This window comes from Podarcis cretensis (genome assembly GCF_951804945.1).
Source record: "Podarcis cretensis genome assembly, chromosome: 7".
In the NCBI taxonomy this organism is placed as follows: Eukaryota; Metazoa; Chordata; class Lepidosauria; order Squamata; family Lacertidae; genus Podarcis; species Podarcis cretensis.
The window spans coordinates 16,779,985-16,796,550 of NC_137176.1; the positions used below are offsets into that span (position 1 = coordinate 16,779,985).

Consider the following 16,566-nt stretch of genomic DNA (forward strand, 5'->3'; position numbering starts at 1 on the left):
TACAAGAAATTTCAGAATGGCTTGGTGTTTATGAGCTGAGTTTTCTGTATCCCGGTAGTGTTGGGATATAGAAAGTCAATTTCCTTTCTCTCCAAGCAAACTCCTGGACTGGGCAACAAAGACAGTATTGGGACACAATGCTATGGGAGATGTGTGAATGATGTGTGCCTCTCTGTGTGTGTACAGTGGTACCTCAGGTTAAGTACTTAATTCGTTCCGGAGGTCCGTTCTTAACCTGAAACTGTTCTTAACCTGAAGCACCACTTTAGCTAATGGGGCCTCTTGCTGCTACCACACTGCCAAAGCACAATTTCTGTTCTCATCCTGAAGCAAAGTTCTTAACCTGAAGCACTATTTCTGGGTTAGCGGACTCTGTAACCTGAAGCGTATGTAACCTGAGGTACCACTGTATTGCCTTCAAACTGGTGTAGTTTAAAACCCCAATCCAGGGGATTGCCAAGGGAGCAAGGAAAATAGATCTAAGACTGCTTCTGAGGCAATCCTAGAGCGCTACTGGCAGAGCCAGACCTCTCCCTCACTCTAAGCTCCCCTTTAGCTTGCTGCTCTTGGGCAAGAGTTAGGATCACCCTAAAATAGAATGCTAGGGATGCGGGTGGTGCTGTGGGTTAAACCACAGAGCCTAGGACTTACCGATCAGAAGGTCGGCGGTTCGAATCCCTGCGACAGGGTGACTTCCCATTGCTCGGTCCCTGCTCCTGCCAACCTAGCAGTTCGAAAGCACGTCAAAGTGCAAGTAGATAAATAGGTACCGCTCCGGTGGGAAGGTAAACGGCGTTTCTGCGCGCTGCTCTGGTTCGCCAGAAGCGGCTTAGTCATGCTGGCCACAAGACCCAGAAGGTTTATGCTGGCTCCCTTGGCCAGTAAAGTGAGATGAGCGCTGCAACCCGAGTCGGTCACGACTGGACCTAATGGTAAGGGGTCCCTTTACTTTTACTTTACAATAGAATGTTCGCTTCAACAGCAAATTAAGCCCATGAAAAGTGCAAATCTAAGGCAAGATTTTAATATAACACTCACAGCTTACACCCACTGTTGCATAATCTTTAATTGAGCTGCCTGCCGCGGAAATTTTGTTTTTGTTATTAAACTTCTCGTGCTAATTTAATCTGAGCGGGAAAGAATCCCACTGCAATATCGCTGGCTGGCTTCTGCGCCAAATGTAGCTGCTTCAATCTCCATTAAAGCAATCAGTTTTGAGATGGTGATAAGCCTCACAAAGTTTCCTTGCTTCACTTACAGGCTATACTGATCAGTTTGTTAATTAGGGTAATCTTTGTAGGAAATCATAATGTACGTGAAGTATTATTACCCTTAAATGTTCTCCTGGCTATTTCCTTCTTAGTGCCAAGTCAAAGATTACATGCTATTTCCTTCTTACTGCCAAGTCAAAGCTTACATGCTCTGCAAAAGGCTGATTTTATTCTCATGATGCTTTGGATCAAGGATAGCCATTCAGGTCGTTCATTCTCAGGGGCTGCTTGCTTTTTTATACAGTAGTCTGGGAGCCTTGCAAGTGAATACCATCCTCATTTCCCCGAAGAAATATATTAATAAAAAAACTCAAATTAGGGCTGTCTTTTATGTTGGAGTGTTCATCTCTAGAGAACCAGATAAAATTGCTTCTAGGTTAGAGTTGGCCTCCAGTTTCCCATACCCAACCATACACCGTGAAGGAAGAGTTTGTAAACACAATCTCTGGAATTGCTAGAAATCTTCCTTTGTTCAAGCCTGATCTGGATCAACCGATGCAAGACCATTGTTGACTTTCTCCTCTGATGTAGTTGCTTGAGGCCATGGAGAATGTTTATGCACGTATACCCACATATGGAAGGTACAAAGATTCCTCAGTCTAGGTTGAGCTATTTATCCATCTGGCCTAGAACTGTCTATTCTGACTGTCATAACTACTTTGGCTGCTCTCCAAGGTCTCAGGCTGAAGTCTTCCTTAACACATGTGACCTGGTCGTTTCTGCAGGCAAAGCATTGCTCTGCTACAGACCCACACTTCTGACTTCCTTCCCTCATCTATATCTTATCAACGGCTTTTTTTGCTCTTTTCCTTTGTGCTACAAATAGTTAGGCATCATGGAATTGTTTTGTCCCTCAAAGGACCATTTCTTCCTTGGGATGGAGGCTTAGACAGCTCAGACAAGATCACCCACTGTCTCGTCAGAGTTGTACATGCCCTGGTTATCTCCCGATTGGACTTCTGCAACATGTTCTATGTGGGGCTACCTTTGAATGTGACTACAATTAATCCAGAATGCAGCAGCTAGACTGGTAACTGGGAGTGGCCACTGGAACCATATAACACCGGTCCTGAAAGACCTACATTGGTTCCCAAGTACATTGCAAAGCACAATTCAAAGTGTTGGTGCTGACCTTTAAAGCCTCAAATGGTCTTGGCCCAGTATACCTGAAGGAGCGTCTCCACCCCCATCGTTCAGCCCAGACACTGTGGTCTGGCTCCAAGGGTCTTCTGGTGGTTCCCTCACTGTGAGAAGTGAGGTTATAGGGAACCGGGCAGAGGGCCTTCTCGATAGTGGCGCCTGCCCTGTGGAACGCCCTCCCATCAGATGTCAAGGAATAAGCAACTATACAACCTTTAGAAGACATCTGAAGGTAGCCCTGTATAGGGAAGTTTTTTATGTTTTATTGTGCTTTTGTACAAGCCACCCACTACTACTACTAAGTCTCTTCCTCTTTGGCGATCACTCATAGCTGAGTAAGATTGTCTTCCATAAACACGGTTTTAACAATGAGTCCGTAAGTGACTGTGGAGGCCAATTCTGGATCCACATGTCCTTCTAATAAGCATTGTCATCATCCAACTGCATAGAGCTTATGAGGGATGGGAAAGCAAATTAACTCTGCCCACCTCCAGCGTCATCTGGTCTGTATGTGTTTGACATAGCGCTGGAGTGTTTACACATAGAAAAAATGCATGTAGGCCTAATGTGTGGGATTGTTAACCCTCAAAATTCAGAGTTCAACAGTCAGTCCTATACACTTTGGTCCAGTGCTGTTAAAAGTTAAGTCAAACGCAAGGATGTCAGGCACAGGACTGGATTTTAGAGCCTGATGGGGCTGCTGTATCTTTAAGAATTGCATAGAAGTCAAATTGTGCCCATTGTGGCTTCTGGAGTTGCTTCATCATTGTGCTCTAACAAACCTAAGAGGGCAATAAGAGCCAAGAAGCATTGGAGAATGGGAGACACATAGATTTCACACCTTGGTTTGAGTTAGTTAGCCAACACTTCGGCTGTAGGCTTCTAGATTGAAAGGTAATGGGCTCCTATTGTATGAAAACACTGAGGTGTTGCATTGAGAGTACTGAAACACCTTTTCCCATTTAAATTCTGTGACTGATTGAATGCTAGTCAAGGGGGTGCATAGATTTTGCCCCCCTTTAATTGCCATAATAAAAAATGCCATGAAATTTCATTGCAATGCTATATGCATTTTTTTTTGCAGCAGAAATAAAATGGAGTCATTAACTATATACAAAATATAGCAACAATATGAAGATTTTAATAGGCCATTGTTCTGCCGCTGTCAGTTCATGTCAATGTGCAAAACTCCGTTATAAGGCAACGTTAAGACAAATGAACATCTATTTTACCAGGAGTTTGTCCTACAGTTTGCTCTGCGGGATTTTAGCATAAATTACTGTCATTTTGTAAAATACTCCAGTTATTAGCTCATAGCTAATGAGCCTAAGAGTGGAGCCACATAGTGAAAGGCAAATCAGTGTTTTCTCCAAGCCCAGCAGGAAGCAGGAATGTGGGATAGGGCAGCCTTGGATGATTGACGGGAAATAATTGATGGGGGTGGGGCGTGGTACAGCTTACAAATTTCACAAATGTCTCCTGAGACCGTATAATTAGTAAATGCATGAGCATCAAACACATGGAAATTAGCAACAATGGAATCTTAATTGAAGTTACCATTGTTGATGTTTTTTGTTTGTTAAAAAAAATACTAATGAGCATAACAATCAACACAGATTTGTGCAAAGGCTCCAGCCCTCTTTTAAATGAATGGTGGACCTTCAATAGTACTTGTAGAACAAATCATTTTGATAGACTGTGCCCAGTGGCTGCTTTTCAATGTCTTCAATGGGTTTATTGTCAAATTTGTGCTTCTTGCATTTGATGGCATATGGCAATAAGGCCTTAAGACTTAAGGTCTAAAGTTGGCTTTTATAAGATGTTGTTCAGATACACCAAACTATTGTAAAACCATTCAGTTGAAAGATAGAGGAGAAATGGAAGCAAGGAGAATGCAGTTTTTCTGCAACCTGAACATAAGACAGCTGGCATTAGTCTTAATAACTCCATGGCTGTGGGTCTAATAAATGAGTGATGAAGACCGCATAGTGATGTCTTCTGAAAGAGAACCAACCAACTAGGATTTCCAGCATGGTTCTTCCTACAATCTTACTCAACTTTGTATGCTTTGTGTCCTTTGCTCCGCAGTCAAAATGGAGCTGTCACTGCTGAACTGCCACTGCTGCCAGTCCTATTTAAAATAGCATCGTAGGACCTTATGTATCAATGGTGGATGCTGAGCACATTGTCCACCACCAGAAATGTGTCCTTTATCTGAATGTGCATAGCACATTGCCAACTTTCATTGCAGATTTAGCACATTGTCAGTAACAGCAGTGGATAGTACAGTATATTTGTCTGAATTTGCATTTTTTAAAAATTATGGAAGCTGATGCTCAGCTAAGAGAAAATATAGTGTTTGGCTCAGAAATTTGCTCCTCCAGTGGGTTCAAACTTATAAGGGTCTTAAACTTTGGAGTACTAAGCCAGTCTTATATACCATGCATGAGTCTGAAACACACAAACATATGGCCATACATTATTCAGAATCAGTCTGTTGGTCAGTCTGGTACTGTCTCCTCTGCTGGATGACTGCTTTCTAGGTCTTACAAAGCAGACCTTTCCAACAGCTGCCACTCAAGGTCCTTTTTAAATTGAAGCTGATAGAACTTTGGACCTTCTGCCTGCGACACAGATCATTGAGCTAGGGTCCAGCTCACAGAGTCACTTTGATATAGTCTTACTGTGGAGGCAGTTGCTATTTCAATATTTCAATATTCTTTTATCATCTCCATAAAATGCAAACCTTGATGCCGGGTAATTGACAGAGTTTGCATGGCAAGTTCCTGCTCCCCTCCCAAGGTGGAAATAAAGACACATGACATAATTATTAAGGTTAATGGGCTAATAAAGGCCACAACTTTATTGGTTACAGGTGATGAGCGGTATTGGCTTAGGCATTGGTTCTAACCGACTATATCCGACTTCAGCCCGTCCGCTTGAAGTCCAGGAAGGGTTAACCACCAATAGATGGAGTCCTGCTGATGCACATCAACTAGAAACTCCCCCAGGGTCACAGATAGGGAGCATGCCTTAGGCAAGCAGCAAAGAGGGAGATCCTGCTTTTATAGGGCAGGCCATGCCCCCTGAGCTGGCCGATTGGCCGGCCAGGGGTGATGCGGCCTGGAATCCCCCCAATCACGCGGGGGCTAGCCTCCACCCCCTGCGTGCGTGGAGAGGCTGTGAAGCCCGCAACCCCATTTCCTCCAAAGGGCCAAAGTGGCTATGTGGTAATGCCGTGCAAAACATTTGACTGTACTGAAATAGACGTTGGTAAACTTTTTTGCCATAGATGACCATTATCCTTTCAAATGTGCATTTAAAATAATTTGGTTTCAATATGTCATCTGTTTTCAGAAATGGCAGTGTATAGACAATCCACGCTATCAGCTTGCTGCAGGTGTAATGTAAGCCTACATATGGAAATGCATGGTTCTTTCAAGCCCTGCTTTTTTACAGGCTAGCCTGCTTTGGGACTTGTTGGCATGGCAAATGGGAAGGAGAGAGACAATTCTCACATCCCACTTCAACAGAAAAGTAAAGCAATTTCAGGGACCTCTCCCCCCCTCCCAATTCCTACTGGCGGCTTAGACATGTTGAATTATAAGGCTGGCTGCGCAAATGGAAAATGTTTCATATCTACTTCTATACAGATGTAGTTCCGTCAAAACAAAAAGTTTTTCATCTGGAGCAAAACAACTGATGTGTAATCCTGCAGTATGGATGCAATTCTGCCAATATAAACTCTGCTTTATAGGGAGAGCTGGTAAGAGATGCTAGCCATAGAGCCATAGAAGGGAGCTCCTAGGAGGAAGTTGTAGTTCAGAGAACCTGATCACAAAATGGGTTCAGGCATCATATACATAGGTAAAGGTAAAGGACCCCTGACAGTTAAGTCTAGTCGCGAACGACTCTGGGGTTGTGGAGCTCATCTCGCTTTACTGGCCTAGGGAGCTGATGTTTGTCCACAGACAGTTTTTCGGGTCATGTGGCCAGCATGACTAAGCTGCTTCTGGCAAAACCAGAGCAGCACACGGAAACACCGTTTGCCTTCCTGCTGGAGAGGTACCTATTTATCTACTTGCACTTTGACATGCACTTTGACATGCTTTCGAACTGCTAGGTTGGTGGGAGCTGGGACTGAGCAATGGGAGCTCACCCCATTGTGGGGATTTGAACCCCCGACCTTCCGATCGGCAAGCCCTAGGCTCAGTGGTTTAGACATACCATGCTCTATTTCCCATAGGCTTTGGGCTCACAAATTCTTCTGAAGTTTCTTGAAACTAAAGTTAGCGCTAAACGTTACAGAATGCATATAAGTGTCATTGAAAGGTTCGCCATTTGAATTAGATCTGGAAATTGTTGTGAAGATTATTATTATTATCTTCAGCTAAGCTTTGGTTGGGGACTTAACGTTGGCTGAGCCTGGCTGACCTGGAGATCTGCTGCATCTTAAGATGCTCATTTTGGTGGATCTTGTCATAGGATTTCCCCCTGATTTAGTAAGGAAAACCTAAGATAGCAACACCACGACACTGTGGTTTTAGAAGACCAACTATTGTTTTTTATATATTGTTTTTATATCTTTTTATTGAGCCAGCTCCTTTTACCTTTCCAGAAATAGTGGGTATCTTTTAGTTTACATACTGATTAAATATCTTTTGTGACTTTCTAAATTATTCCTAATTACAACGGCTGTTTCCATGGTTACAATTTATATCTCCATTTCATACAGGATTTCTTTCCGTTTGCGTCGCTCCCTCCATTTATCCACCTTATTTGTTACCGCAGCAGCCCATAAACGACAGGGCACCTTACCTTTTTTACAGTTCTTCGGGGTGGGGGAACAAAGTCGAGTCTTGAAAGGGGGTAGATTAAAGTGTTTAGTATGCAGCCAGTTCAATTACCAAGAAGTCTTGTCTTTTTATGAAACTTGAAGCTCTTTGAAAAAGACTGCATAGGAAAATAAGCACAGAATCAATTAGGCCTCCCTAGAAAACTCAGGCCAGAACACAAAGCCCCATTTAATACGTGTAATCATTTTTAACCAACAGCTATAAATTTTACCACATAAATGAGAGATGAATAAGTAATAAAAGACTTTTTTATATATAACTGGCAAATGAATTCTAAGGCTAAAAGATCATTACCATTTTAATTACATTTTCAAAATATTTGTCTTATCAGTTTCATGAAGGTTGCAAGATTTCCTGTACAGCTTTGTATCTATTTTGCGTACCAGTTGTATCATTAAGGGAGCAATTCTATACAAGATCCACAATGGCTTAGGGTCCTATGGGTCTCCTGCTGAGCCAGGAGGTTCCTAACACTGCAAGGCTATCCTCGGCTCAGCTAGAGATATGCTAGCTCCATCTTAGGTCAGCTGGTTGACATATTTCAAAAAGTGAAAACCAGGACACCCCTGAGCCAGACAACGCAATTTCCCAATTGGATTCTAAGCCTGTTTAGCTTGGCCACATGGGAACCCCAGTGTAAGTTTAAATCCAACTGAGCAGCAGACTGGGGCTTATATCTAGCACACATAACCCTGACTTAATTTTACACCACTTTATTGTGTGTAGGATTGCCCTGCCTGCCACTTACACAGGTAAAAGTTAAAGGTACCTATTTATCTTCTTGCACTGGTGTGCTTTCCAACTGCTAGGTTGGCAGGAGCTGGGACAGAGCAATGGGAGCTCACCCCATCGCGGGGATTCAAACCGCCAACCTTCTGATCAGCAAGGCCAAGAGGCTCAGTGGTTTAGACCACAGAGCCACCTGTGTCCCCCTGTCACACAACCAGGGGCCTGTCCACAGTTAGCATTTATGGTGGTGTAGTTGCTGTTCAGTCCAACATTTTTATTTTATTTTATTTATCATTTTCAGATATATACATTTCACTGATTTTGCATTGATTTTGAAATTTTAAGTGACTTCCTTCCCCCTCTTTCTACAGTTCCCTAAATTTATTTTTAATTTCTTTTGCAAATCCAAATTAACTTAATTTGCTCATTTATTTATCTACTTTATATATATATATATACTCTTATATAGCTGCAGGTTATTACAGAAATCCTGTCAGTGTTTTTATCTGTTTACAATTTATCTGTAAATATTCAATAAACCATTTCCATTCTTTTATAAAAAGTTTGTCCTTGATTTCTTATTCTCCCGGTAAGTTTCCCAATTCCTGCATATTCCATAATTTTTTTGTATCCATTCTTCCTTTACTGGGACTCCTGCTTCTTTCCATCTTTGGGCAAGTAACATTCTTGCCTAGTCCAACATTTTTAAGAGTCGAAATAAAAATAAAATAAATAAAAAATTGTCCAGTAGCACCTTATAGACCGACTAAGTTTGTTCTGGTATAAGCTTTCGTGTGTATGCACACTTCTTCAGATAAGACTTCAGACAAATTTAGTTGGTATATAAGGTGCTACTGGGCATTTATCTATTTAAACTGCGTCAGACCAACACGGCTACCTACCTGAATTTTTTCCTGAAAGATTTTCTTTTGTACACTAACAATGGTTTATGCCTGAATAGAAAAAAAGGCTTCGTGGTTGTAGTCTTTAGGTATCTGTGCATACCTCCAGCTTGTAAATGTTGGAGTTATGAGTATGTACACAGGGATAGCTCTTGTGTGACCTTTTTTTTCCATTTAAGGTCTAGTATTCTGGATTCCAGTATTCTTAGAATTCTAATCTTGTGAGAGTATAGGAGAATACAAGAGGAGTTATGTGTCTGCCTGAGCTATGGTGAACCTGGTTACAGTGATGTTACCTTGTCTTTAGCTAATGCTTTGCTGTCATGTGTGGTACTTTGTCTCAGTACCATCATCTCTTATCTGCAATCTCTCTCCTCTGAACTGAGCTTGCAGACTGACAGCTTGCACCAGTCAGAGGGAAGTGGTGCAAAACAGATGTGTCCCAAACCACACCACACATTCTGGATCTTTCACAAAACAGATCTTTTCTTTTGCAGTAGAAGAAAAAGTGTTTATTTGAGTACACTGTTTGGGATTACTAGCTGAGTAATGAAGATGTCATGTGGTAGCTTGCCAAAATTTATTTATTTATTTATTTATTTTAAATCCCACTTGCTTCTTTTCTTCTGTGCTGCTGTTTACTCATTTGCACACCTGTCTGTTCTCCGACGGGGATGAGGGTGGCGCTGTGGGTTAAAACCCAGAGCCTAGGACTTGCCGATCAGAAGGTCGGCAGTTCAAATCCCCGTGACGGGGTGAGCTCCTGTTGCTCGGTCCCTGCTCCTGCCAACCTAGCAGTTCGAAAGCACGTCAAAGTGCAAGTAGATAAATAATGACCGCTCTGGCGGGAAGGTAAACAGCGTTTCCGTGCGCTGCTCTGGTTCACCAGAAGTGGCTTAGTCATGCTGACCACATGACCCGGAAGCTGTCTTTGGACAAATGCGGGCTCTCTCGGCCTATAGAGTGAGATGAGCGCGCAACCCCAGAGTCGGTCCCTACTGGACCTAATGGTCAGGGGTCCCTTTACCTTTACCTTCACTGTTCTGTGACTAAGCTAGGACCAATCCAGACTGGTATATATTTTCTTTTTAAAAATTGCAGGAATATTCTACAACAAATCAATGATTGAATAATGGTGTGTTGGTGGTCGATTTATACAGCACTGTATAACTCCACTCTATTCATTGTTCTGCAATGCATCCTCAGTGTCACAATTTCATTGCATTCTGGAGGTGCACTTTTGCATTATAATGCAACATATGAGGTATCCCCCTGAAAATCCCCATTTGTGGTATGAAAAGTTACAGGATTTTAGCTGAAAACTACAGTCATACCTTGGTTTTCGAACAGCTCAGCTCTTGGATGTTTTGGCTCCCAAACGCCACAAACCCAGAAGTGACTGTTCTGGTTTGCAAAGTATTTTTGGAAGCTGAACATCTAGGGCTTCTGCAGCTTCCAATTGGCTGCAGGAGCTTCCTGCAGCCAATCAGAAGCCACATTTTGGTTTCCAAACATTTTGGAAGTTGAATGGATTTCCGGAACAGATTCTGTTCGACTTCCAAGGTACAGCTGTATGGGACATGCATTGATTGGAAATGAAGCAGTAAGTCTCCCCCAAAATGTTTGCAGGCAGAAACAGTACTGAAAGCCAGTTCCAGTACCGTCACGAGCACAAATTATCCTGAATGCAGAAAAAAGGACATTCAGAGTAGACCAACAATTGCAGGGACAGGCTTCCACTGAATTGTGCATTGTTCCCCGTGTAAAAGCTGGGAGCTGAGCAGCAGAATCCTAATTTATGTGACTATTCTTTAATTGGGTTAATTGCACAACAGCTTGAGCATCAAGTCATTGTTCCCCGCACCCCAGGTGGCTCTTATGGCTATGTCTGAAAATCTGTTGCTTGCTTAGAACACTTCTTTTTGTTAGCAGGAAACATTAAAGACATTTGCAGTATCCTACTGGGAGCCAGGGCCGTCTTTACCCGGGGGTGCAAGGGGTGTGGGGCACCTGGGTGCCGAATTCTTGGGGCACCTACTGCCCGCTGCTGAAGCCGCCTAAGCTCTTAACTATCTACCTGTTATGAAATAATAAATAATTTCGATCAAGCTAGAAAAAACAAAATACATATATACCTAGGTATTACTGAAATGTGTACCTACTGTTTCACTAAAGGACTTTTGACTTTGTGCGCTCATTTACCAAAGACGCACCGGGCCAGCGGCGGCGCTTGTCATTCTCAATGGCACAGTGCACGCAAAATTAACTCTTACATCAAAATATTATGTTACGTATTGTATTGAGCTGCAATGCGGCAGCAGGGTCAGCGGCACCTTTGACACGAATGATGTTTCTCCTAAGTAGGTGCCTAAACAATGCATTAGTTTAAATGTGGTGGTATAAGTGTATTGTAAATAAATGAGCAAATAAAAAAAATTGTTTCTTTTTCCTCCCTTCTTTCGTAAACAAGAGATAAGGCATAAGCGTGGTGTCTGACATAAGCATAATAGAAGTTAATTTAGGGGCTAAAGTAAATTTGGGGGCACTGGGTGGATCTTTGCACCCCGGCGGCACATATTCTAAAGACTGTGCTGTCGGGTGAATGCCCATTCTCCACCAAAGCATGGTGGGCGGCCTTGGGAAGGGATTATTAGTACATTTAACAAATGAGAAGTTTGTCAGCCCATGGCTGAAAGCTATGGCCAGAAAAGCCACCTCAATTGGACTGCCACCATCCCTCTTATATCATCTGAGTTACGACACTGCCCTTGAATCCCTGAGGCAAAGGCTTTGGGACATCTCACATAGCGACCTGCTATCCCAATCTTACGTAATTTGTAGCCTGGTCGCAGCTGGAACCCAATATGGGTATGACTTTCAGATATCCTTATACCTTAGAAATTTGTACCTACCTATCGGCGTTTATTTACCAAAGCCAGACTAAATGTTTTCCCTTGGAAGTTCTAAATGGCAGACTGAGAGGCATCCCCTATCAGAATAGGCGTTGTTTATGTATCAGGACGTTGATTGTATGAAGCATATCCTACTGCATTGTGGGCAATATGAGGAAGCAAGGGATCAACTGATGAAACCCTTACTGGCAAATTAGCCAGGAAAATCCAAAGCCTCCCATATTAAACATCTTTTGTAAGACAGGTCAAATGATATTACACTGGCTGTGGCTAAGTTTCTTTCGGGGGTTATAAGAAACAAAGATAATTATGCCCTAGATAAAACAAAATGACTGCCTTGGTTTCTTCCATCTGTCTGTCTGGTTGTTTTAACTGTATCTAGTTTTGAAATTGTTTTGTGGGTCTTTGCACCGCAATAAAGTATTGATTGTTTGATTGTAAAATTTAATTTGGGGGCTAAACTAAATTTGGGGGAGCTAGGCAGATCTTTGCTCCCTGGCTGTTCATATGCTAAAGACTGTGCTGTTGGGAACTTTCACAATGTGAACAGCTTCTTAGATGGAGGTGGCAAACTGGTGGCTTTGGAACACATGGAAGAACCTTGATGTCAGGCGTTTGCCAGATTGGGAGAGAGAAGTCACACCTCAGAAATGTCATCTTGCCATGAAGCTCAGTCGAAGCAATCACACGCTAACCCACCTGGCACAGTTTGAGGAAGACGCTTTCATTCCCATAGAAACAACAGGTCACTGCAGGATCACAGTGAGAGAGTTCAAAGTTGCCTCCCGAGAGATGAACATCCCCACACTGTCATCTTTTCATAAGAATAACAGCTGCAGGTTTTGTTGTATTTTAACTTCAGGTTTTTCTAATCCAATGGACAAAACTGTCATTGGATCAAAGGCAAGAAGAGTGCATATTACATCTATTGTGAAACGAGAGTTGGCTTTCTCTTTTCCTCTCTCTTTCTTGGACTTGTACATAAGACATATTTCATGCTAAACCACCTAATAAATTACTTTGCCCAGTTAATCTTTTTACTATAATATTTTAAAGGAAGTGACATTTAGCGAGTCATATCTCATGTGCCAACAAAGATGAATGGGCTCTGGATGCTCGTTCTGCAGTTCATTTATAAAAGGCCATCTGCATTGCTGGAGCAAGCCAACTATGGCCCTACTAGGCTATGTTTCTTGGTACAAGCCTGTGATGATGAACTGCTTTGTGCTCTGTTCACATAACGCTTCAGGTAGCATTTAACCCTAGTGTGGTGTCTCCAGACAGAAGACATGGCATAGAACGGTACTCGCACTGATTGCATTTGGATGGTAATATTATACTGCAAAAATGAGAGAGGTCTAGCATTCAAAGGCTCACATCTAGGTGTGTATGATTGTTTAGGAGCAGAGGAAGCTGACTTATAGCAAGTCACACTGTTTCTTCACCTATCCTGGCATTGTTTCTTCTGGCTGGCAGTGGCCCCTGCAGAGCATGGGGCATCTGAGCGCTCTTAAGATACCAAAACCCAGATTTTGCATGCTGGTTTCTAAGATTCAGTAGCTGGTTTGTTTCTGTTTAGATACAGTTTGATGCCGTTTCCAAGCAAGATGGCAAAATGAACATTTCAAAAGTGCAGTTCCCAAGCAGCCCAGGGTATAAGTCTCCTATTAACTTAATATATAAAACACACATGCACATACACTGGTGAAAAGAGCAAATGGATTTCAGCAACTCCAGGAAAACAACAACCCCCCTTTCTTCATATATACATTTATACATGCATGCTCACTCCCACCTTCCCCACACAAAAACAGTGAAGACTTGGAAATGGCTGCCCCTTCCTCATAAATTACTAGGACAGATAATTACATACTGAGCTATACCATATGATTGCTTTCACTGTGAGAGAGCTGGCCAGTCCTTTAATAACAAATAGTAGCTTTCTTTTTGCATTACTATTGTGCTTTCCATGCAGAAAAATGTTCATTGCTTACGGTTACCAAATATAATTCATTATCGACTGACAGCAAAACCTATCTATCCCAGACCAGCATCATTTATTTTATTCATGGTTGTATGCTGTTGCCGAAGTGCTTAATGATAAAATCACGTTCTTTGTTGGGTGCCATTGATCATGTGATAGAGAGTGATGCTTGCGAGGACTCTATATTAATTCCACTGACAAGCTGACAGTGCTACACATTCTCCGGGCTGTGAGTTTGCCAGATAAGAGGCTGCTTCCTCCATATCTGTGAATCTGCAAAAAGCAGCATATGGATATTCAGAATAATAAGGCTAACATGCAGCTGTTTTTAAAAGAAAATCCCGAAACATGCTTATGTGTACTGAAATCTCGTGCGCAAAATGACAGCTTTGTTTGCCTTTAATCAAATGCGAAAAAAGCATCACCATTTGCCAGACTGCAGCATGGTTTGCTGAGAACGATAACCCTAAATCTTTTGCTACATTCCACAGGTGTCCATTTCCAACTGATCCCTTTTCCGACAGATTTGCAGTAGGGGGAGGGAGTGCCCTTTTGTATTCCGTACACTGAAGGAGCGTCTCTCCCCCCCCCATCGTTCTACCTGGACACTGAGGTCCAATGCCGAGGGCCTTCTGGCGGTTCCCTCACAGCGAGAAGCCAAGTTACGGGGAACCAGGAAGAGGGCCTTCTCGGTAGTGGCACCCGCCCTGTGGAACGCCCTCCCACCAGATGTCAAAGAGAACAACAACTACCAGACTTTTAGAAGACATCTGAAGGCAGCTATTGTATTTTAATATTTTGTTGGAAGCCGCCCAGAGTGGCTGGGGAAGCCCAGCCAGACAGGTGGGGTATAAATAATATATTATTATTATTATTATTATTATTATTATTATTATTATTAGGTCTGCTGCTGGCTTCTGAGAGGGGGAGGCACAGTGGAGCAATTGAAGCCAACCCAATGTTCCTGCCACTCCACTTGCACCGCGCTGAGCTCCCTGTGCCTCTCCCCTCCCCCTCTTGGCAAGCAGCAGCAGTGATGTTTGGTAGTGGGAGGTAAGGTGTGCAAACCCCTCTTTCTGCCCTGCCCTACTGACTGCTGCCTTTTGGAATTTAGCATTCTGTATCATCTTAAGCTTTATTTGTATAAGTCAAGTTTTGGTCATGTGAGTCTGACAGTCTCCCCTGTCCCTCAATAAATACACAATTTGCTGCATGTGCACACACATGAGGGATGGATGAGTCAATCGATTTCTGATCTGCTTCACTTCCTCCTAAACCCGATCCATCCCATTTCTTCAAAAATCTGCATGCTTACCAATTTGCATCTGATTCAAATTTAATGTGTATACAAATAAAGGTAAAGATACCCCTGCCCGTACGGGCCAGTCTTGACAGACTCTGGGGTTGTGCGCCCATCTCACTTAGGAGGCCAGGGGCCAGCGCTGTCCGGAGACACTTCCGGGTCACGTGGCCAGCGTGACATCGCTGCTCTCGCCAGAGCCAGAGCCGCACACGGAAACACCGTTTACCTTCCCGCTGGTAAGCGGTCCCTATTTATCTACTTGCACCCGGAGGTGCTTTCGAACTGCTAGGTTGGCAGGCGCTGGGACCGAGCAGCGGGAACGCACCCCGCCGCAGAGATTCGAACCGCGACCTTTCAATCGGCAAGTCCTAGGCGCTGAGGCTTTAACCCACAGCGCCACCTGCGTCCTAGTGTATACAAATACCTACTTGTAAATGCATTTTGCTTCACTGAATATTTTATTAATGTAGTTAAATCCTTTATCTAGAAGTGGGCGGTGTTATGGCCCTTCCCGGCAGAGAATCTGTGGTGCTCTTGCGAGAACTCTTCCTCTTCCTTAGGCTGGCGCTGAGAGAGAAAGGCCATGTTGAGTTCCAGTGCAAAGATTGTGAAGCCCAATGGCGAAAAGCCAGATGAATTTGAGTCTGGCATCTCCCAGGCTCTCCTGGAGTTGGAGATGAATTCTGACTTAAAGGCTCAGCTGAGAGAATTGAACATCACAGCAGCAAAGGAAATTGAAGTGGGTGGCGGTAGGAAAGCAATCATCATATTCATGCCAGTCCCTCAGCTGAAATCTTTTCAGAAGATTCAAGTGCGGCTAGTTCGTGAGTTGGAGAAAAAATTCAGTGGAAAGCATGTGGTGTTCATTGCTCAGAGAAGAATTTTGCCGAAGCCAACAAGAAAAAGCCGCACAAAAAACAAGCAAAAGCGTCCCAGGAGCCGTACACTCACTGCGGTGCACGATGCCATTCTTGAAGATCTGGTTTTTCCGAGTGAAATTGTGGGCAAGAGAATCCGCGTAAAACTGGATGGCAGCCGGCTCATAAAGGTTCACTTAGACAAAGCGCAACAGAACAATGTTGAACACAAGGTAGAAACATTTTCTGGTGTCTACAAGAAACTCACAGGCAAAGATGTCGTCTTTGAGTTTCCAGAATTTCAGCTGTAAAGTACAACAAATGATTGAATAAAACAGTTCAGTTGTTCATATATCATTAAAAAAAAAAAAAAATCCTTTATCTAAAGCCAAGAACGGTGTTGGAACATTCTGGAAATATGAAAGCTAGTGTAGTTCTGATATGCATCTTAGTTCAAATCTGGTCAATTTCTGTTTGTTTTTTTAAAAAAAAAATCCACAAGGAGTAAATTCTTTGAGTCCTTCTAGCGTTTGTCCAAACCTGTTTCACAGCATATACTGACCGTTATTTCTATGTTTATACATAAATGGGTCCAGTAAAGTCTGCTTTCTG

The 16,566-nt window shown here is 42.9% G+C and overlaps 1 pseudogene across 1 annotated transcript; it reads left to right on the top strand.

The window, feature by feature from the left end:
* The first annotated feature begins 15,639 nt into the window (after window positions 1-15,639).
* LOC307220185 (small ribosomal subunit protein eS7 pseudogene) lies at window positions 15,640-16,306 on the top strand (annotated as a pseudogene). Its single transcript has one exon. The product of its transcript is annotated as a small ribosomal subunit protein eS7 pseudogene (transcript).
* Window positions 16,307-16,566: the final 260 nt, after the last annotated feature.